Source organism: Acinonyx jubatus, chromosome X (assembly GCF_027475565.1).
Source record: "Acinonyx jubatus isolate Ajub_Pintada_27869175 chromosome X, VMU_Ajub_asm_v1.0, whole genome shotgun sequence".
Lineage (NCBI taxonomy): Eukaryota > Metazoa > Chordata > Mammalia > Carnivora > Felidae > Acinonyx > Acinonyx jubatus.
The window spans coordinates 43,447,391-43,453,437 of NC_069389.1; the positions used below are offsets into that span (position 1 = coordinate 43,447,391).

The window sequence follows — 6,047 nt, forward strand, 5'->3', positions numbered from 1 at the left end:
TTTCTTTTATTAATGTGATGTATCACATTGATTGATTTGCGAATGTTGAACTAGCCCTGCATCCCAGGAATGAATCCCACTTCATCATGGTGAATAATTATTTGTATTTGCTGTTGAATTCGATTTGCTAGTATCTTATTGAGAATTTTTGCATCCATATTCATCAGGGATATTGGCCTCTAGGTCTTTTTTTTTACTGGGTCTCTGTCTCCTTTAGGAATTAAAGTAATGATGGCTTCATAGAATGAGTATAGAAGTTTTCCTTCCCTTTCTATTTTTTGGAATAGCCTGAGAAGGATAGGTATTATCTCTGCTTTAAACGTCTGGTAGAACTCCCCTGGGAAGCCATGTGGTCCTGGACTCTTATTTGTTGGGAGATTTTTGATGACTGCTTCAATTTCTTCGCTGGTTATGGGTCTGTTCAAGCTTTCTATTTCCTCCTGATTGAGTTTTGGAAGCGTGTCGGTGTTTAAGAATTTGTCCATTTCTTCCAGGTTTTCCAGTTTGTTGGCATATAGTTTTTCATAGTATTCCCTGATAATTGCTTGCATTTCCAACGGATTGGTTGTAATAAGTCCATTTTCATTCATGATTTCATCTATTTGGTCCTCTCCCTTTTCTTTTTGAGAAACATGGCTAGAGGTTTATCAATTTTGTTTATTTTTTCAAAAAACCAACTCTTGGTTTCATTGATCTGCTCACAGTTGTTTAGATTCTCTATTGTTTATTTGTGCTCTGATCTTTATTATTTCTCTTCTTCTGCTGGGTTTAGGCTGCCTTTGCTGTTCTGCTTCTATTTCCTTTAGGTGTGCTGTTAGGTTTTGTATTTGGGACTTTTCTTGTTTCTTGCAATAGGCCTGGGTTGCAATGTATTTTCCTCTCAGGACTCCCTTCACTGCATCCCAAAGCGTTTGGATTGTTGTATTTTCATTTTCGTTTGTTTCCATATATTTTTAAATTTCTTCTCTAATTGCCTGGTTGACCCATTCATTCTTTCGTAGGGTGTTCTTTAACCTCCATGCTTTTGGAGGTTTTCCAGACTTTTCTCTCTGGTTGATTTCAAGCTTCATAGCATTGTGGTCTGAAAGTATGCATGGTATAATTTCAATTCTTGTAAACTTATGAAGGGCTGTTTTGTGACCCAGTATATGATCTATCTTGGAGAATGTTTCATGTGCACTCGAGAAGAAAGTATATTCTGTTGCTTTGGGATGCAGAGTTCTAAATATACCTGTCATGTCCATCTGATCCAATGTATCATTCAAAGCCCTTGTTTCTTTATTGACCATGTGTCTCAATGATCTATCCATTTCTGTAAGTGGAGTGTTAAAGTCCCCTGCAATTACCACATTCTTATCAATAAGGTTGCTTATGTTTGTGAGTAACTGTTTTATGTATTTGGGGGCTCCTGTATTCGGCACATAGACATTTATAATTGTTAGCTCTTCCTGATGGATAGACCCTATGATTATTATATAATGCCCTTCTTCATCTCTTGTTACAGCCTTTAATTGAAAGTCTAGTTTGTCTGATATAAGTATGGCTGCTCCAGCTTTCTTTTGACTCTCAGTGGCATGATAAATAGTTCTCCATCCCCTCACTCTCAATCTGAAGGTGTCCTCTGGTCTAAAATGAGTCTCTTGTAGACAGCAAATAGATGGGTCTTGTGTTTTTATCCATTATGATACCCTATGTCTTTTGGTGGGCGCATTTAGTCCATTTACATTCAGTGTTATTATAGAAAGATATGGGTTTAGAGTCATTGTGATATCCGTAGGTTTCATGCTTGTAGCGATGTCTCTGGTACTTTGTCTCACAGGATTCCCCTTAGGATCTCTTGTAAGGCTGGTTTAGTGGTGACGAATTCCTTCAGGTTTTGTTTGTTTGGAAAGACCTTTATCTCTCCTTCGATTCTGAATGACAGACTTGCTGGATAAAGGATTCTCGACTGCATATTTTTTTCTGTTCATCACATTGAAGATCTCCTGCCATTCCTTTCTGGTCTGCCAAGTTTCAGTAGAGAGATCGGTCACGGGTCTTATAGGCTTCCCTTTATAAGTTAGAGTACACTTATCTCTAGCTGCTTTCAGAATTTTCTCTTTATCCTTGTATTTCCCAGTTTCACTATGATATGTTGTGCAGTAGATCGATTCAAGTTACGTCTGGAGGGAGTTCTCTGTGCCTCTTGGATTTCAATGCCTTCTTCCTTCCCCAGATCTGGGAATTTCTCAGCTATGATGTCTTTAAGTACACCTTCAGCACCTTTCCCTCTCTCTTCCTCCTCTGGAATAACAATTATGCGTAGATTATTTCTCTTTGGTGCATCACTTAGTTCTCTAATTTTCCCCTCATACTCCTGGATTTTTTTATCTCTCTTTTTCTCAACTTCTTCTTTTTCCATAATTTTATCTTCTAGTTCACCTATTCTCTCCTCTGCCTCTTCAATCTGAGCCGTGGTTGTCTCCATTTTATTTTGCAGGTCACTGATAGCCTTTTTTAGCTCCTCCTGGATTTTCCTTAGTCCCTTGATCTCTGGAGCAAGAGATTCTCTGCTGTCCTTTATACTGTTTTCAAGCCCAGCGATTAATTTTATGACTATTATTCTAAATTCACTTTCTGTTATATTATTTAAATCGTTTTTGAGCAGTTCGTTAGCTGTTGTTATTTCCTGGACGCTTTTCTGAGGGAAATTCTTCCGTTTTGTCATTTTGGATAGTCCCTGGAGTTGTGGGGAACTGCCGGGCACTTTCCCTGTGCTGTCTTGAATAACTTGGTTGGTGGGCAGGGCCGCAGTTCAGACCTGATGTCTGCCCCCAGCCCACCTCTGGGGCCACAGTCAAACTGGTGTGTGCCTTCTCTTCCCCTCTCCTAGGGGCAGGATTCACTGTGGGGTGGCATGACCCATCTGGGCTACTTGCACACAGCTAATCTGGCGTATTAGCTGGGGTGGATCGGCAAGGTGCACGGAGGCAGGAGGGGCAGGCTCAGCTGGCTTTTCCTTCGGAGATCCGCTTCAGGAGGGTCCTTGCGGCACTGGGAGGGAGTCAGACCCACCGGAGGGATGGATCTTCGGAAGCACAGCATTGGGTGTTGCGCAGTGCAAGCAAGTTCCCTGGCAGGAACTGGTTCCCTTTTGGATTTTGGCTGGGGGATGGGAGAGGGAGATGGCGCTGGCGAGTGCCTTTTTCCCCCACCAAGCTGAGCTTTGTCATCTGGGGCTCAACAACTCTCCCTCCCGTTGTCCTCCAGCCCTCCCGCTCTCTGAGCAGAGCTGTTAACTTATAACCTTCCAGATGTCAAGTCCCGCTTGCAGTCAGAACACACTCCGTCCGGCCCCTCTGCTTTTGCCAGCCAGACTTGGGAGCTCTGCTTGGCGGGCAGTCCGCCCCTCCACCCTGGCTCCCTCCTGCCAGTCCGTGGAGCGCACACTGTCTCGCCGCCCTTCCTACCTTCTTCTGTGGGCCTCTCATCTACGCTTGGCTCTGGAGACTCCATTCTGCTAGTCTTATGGTGGATTTCTGGGTTATTTAGGCAGGTGTAGGTTGAATCTATGTGATCAGCAGGATGCACGGTGAGCCCAGCATCCTCCTACATCTCCATCTTTCCAGGATCCATCTGTACCCCATTGTTTATAGCAGCACTTTTAACAATAGCCAAATTATGGAAAGAGCCTAAATGTCCATCAACTAATGATTCGATAAAGAAATTTTGGTTTATATACAGAATGAAATACTACTTGACAATGGGAAAGAATGAAATATGGCCTTTTGTAGCAACATGGATGGAACTGGAGAGTGTTATGCTAAGTGAAACAAGTCACACAGAGAAAGGCAGATACCATGTTTTCACTCTTATGTGGATCCTGAGAAACTTAAAAGAAGACCATGGGGGAAGGGAAGGAGAAAAAAAAAAGAAGTTAGAGAGGGCAGGAGCCAAAACATAAGAGTCTCTTAAAAACTTAGAACAACCTGAGGGTTGATGGAAGGTGGGAGTGAGGGGAGGGTGGGTGATGGGTATTGAGGAGGGCACCTTTTGGGATGAGCACTGGGTGTTGTATGGAAACCAATTTGATTATAAATTTCATATTATAAAAAATAAAAAAAATAAACCTACAATAATAAACACAATGTGATATTGGTAAAAGAATAAACAAGAGATCAGTGGAATACAACAGAGAACCCCAAAATAGAGCCACACAAATATCGTCAACTGATCTTTGACTAAGATGCAAAGGCAATTAAATGGATAAAGGATACTCTTTTCAGTAAATGATGCTGGAGTAACTGAACAACCACATGCAAAAAGAAATGAATCTCGACAAAGACCTTATTCCTGTCACAAAAGTTAATTGAAAATTGATCACAGATATAGAAGTCAAACACAAACTGTAAAACTTCTGGAAGATAATGTAGAGAATCTAGGTAACCTTTGCTTTGGTGATGAGTTCCCCCCCCGCATATATTTTGTTTTAGTTTTAGAGATTTTCATACATTATTTCATCTTGGATTTAACAAGTATTTTATTTTACCTTTGTGAAAACAAAAGTTTCTGGACTTACCTGAGGTCACAAAGCATAGCAAGTAAGTGGGTAGTCAGATCCTAAACCAAATCTGTCTGATGCCCTGGTGATTACTTCTTAGATGTAACACCAAATCATGGTCTAAGAAAGAAAAAATTGCTAAGTTGGACTTCATTAAAATTAAAACTTCTGTTCTGCAAAAGATTCTGTTAAGAGAATGTAAAGGCAAGCCACAAACTGGAAGGAAATATTTGAAAAATACATATTAGATAAATTACTTGTACCCAAAGCACACAAAGAACAATTAAGATTCAACAACAAAAACAAAACAATTAAAAATGGCAAAATATATGAACAGAGGTACACATGCACATCTGACCTGGCCCTGGTTGTCTGAGTTTTTCCCACTACAGCCTTCCTCCTCCTAGCTCCTACTGCCAGAATCCCACTTTATGGCTGTTGGCATGCCCCCCTCCCACTCCCCACTCCCCCTGCTTTTCTCTCTTCCTCACTGTTTCCCCTTCTCCTGTCACTCCTGCTCCACTCTGCTCTGCATGAAGACATCAGCCTGCACACCAAGGGTGCCCTTCCCCTGGATACAGTCACTTTCTACAAGGTCATTACCAAAAGTAAATTCATCTTAGTGAACACCCAGTATCCCTATAGTGAGCAGCAGGAAGAGTTCAAGAGTTTGGCTGAAAACTCAGCCTCCAGTGTTGATCTCTTGGTGGCAGAGGTAGGGATCTCAGATAATGGTGATATGCTGAATGTGGATCTGAGTGAGAAATACAATCTGGCAAAGTGAACTACTAAGTCTTCTACCTCTTCCAGGATGGGGACTTTGAGAAACCATCACCCTCACCATGGTGAGGCAGTTAAGGTTGGAACATCTAATGCTGGCTAAAAGGGCAAGGAGTCTGCCTAGGTATACCTGGTTGTCTACCTGCATATGGCACCCTTGCTGGGGAGTTTATCAGGGCCTCAGGCATGGAGGCCCAACCTTCCCTCTTTAAGCAGGGGCACGACAAACTCACAAGTGTGAAGGAGATTGAGAAGTGGGCAGAGAAATACCCAAAGATCGTGGGGAAAGGCCTTAGACCAAGGTGAGGACTTCCCAGCAGTAGAAATGACCCAGATCACCAAGCTGATTGAGAAGAACAAGATGAGTGATGAGAAGAAGAAAAAGGTCCAAAAGAACTTTAAACGTCTTGATTGCCTTCCAGAAGAAGGGGGCCAAGAAGGAAGGGCTGTAAAAAGGCACTTCAGATTTACCAGGGTTTGGTGGGCATGGGGAGGGGCGAGTTACCCGCTGACTGTGAGACCCTTCTGGAATATAAGAGAGTGGTGGGAAAAGTAGCACTAATCCAGAAATCTGAGCATGCTTTGACATTGATACTGATGTGACCATGCTTGGGACATTACTATAGCCAATAGGTGTGCAGTGGTATCTCATTATTTTAATGACATATGATGTGGAACATCTTTCAATGCTTATGTATATGTATATTCCTTCTTTGCTGAGGTGTCT

At 42.1% G+C, this 6,047-nt stretch overlaps 1 pseudogene; it reads left to right on the forward strand.

The window, feature by feature from the left end:
- The first annotated feature begins 5,036 nt into the window (after positions 1–5,036).
- On the forward strand, positions 5,037–5,772 carry LOC106977269 (endoplasmic reticulum resident protein 29-like; annotated as a pseudogene).
- The last annotated feature ends 275 nt before the right edge of the window (positions 5,773–6,047 follow it).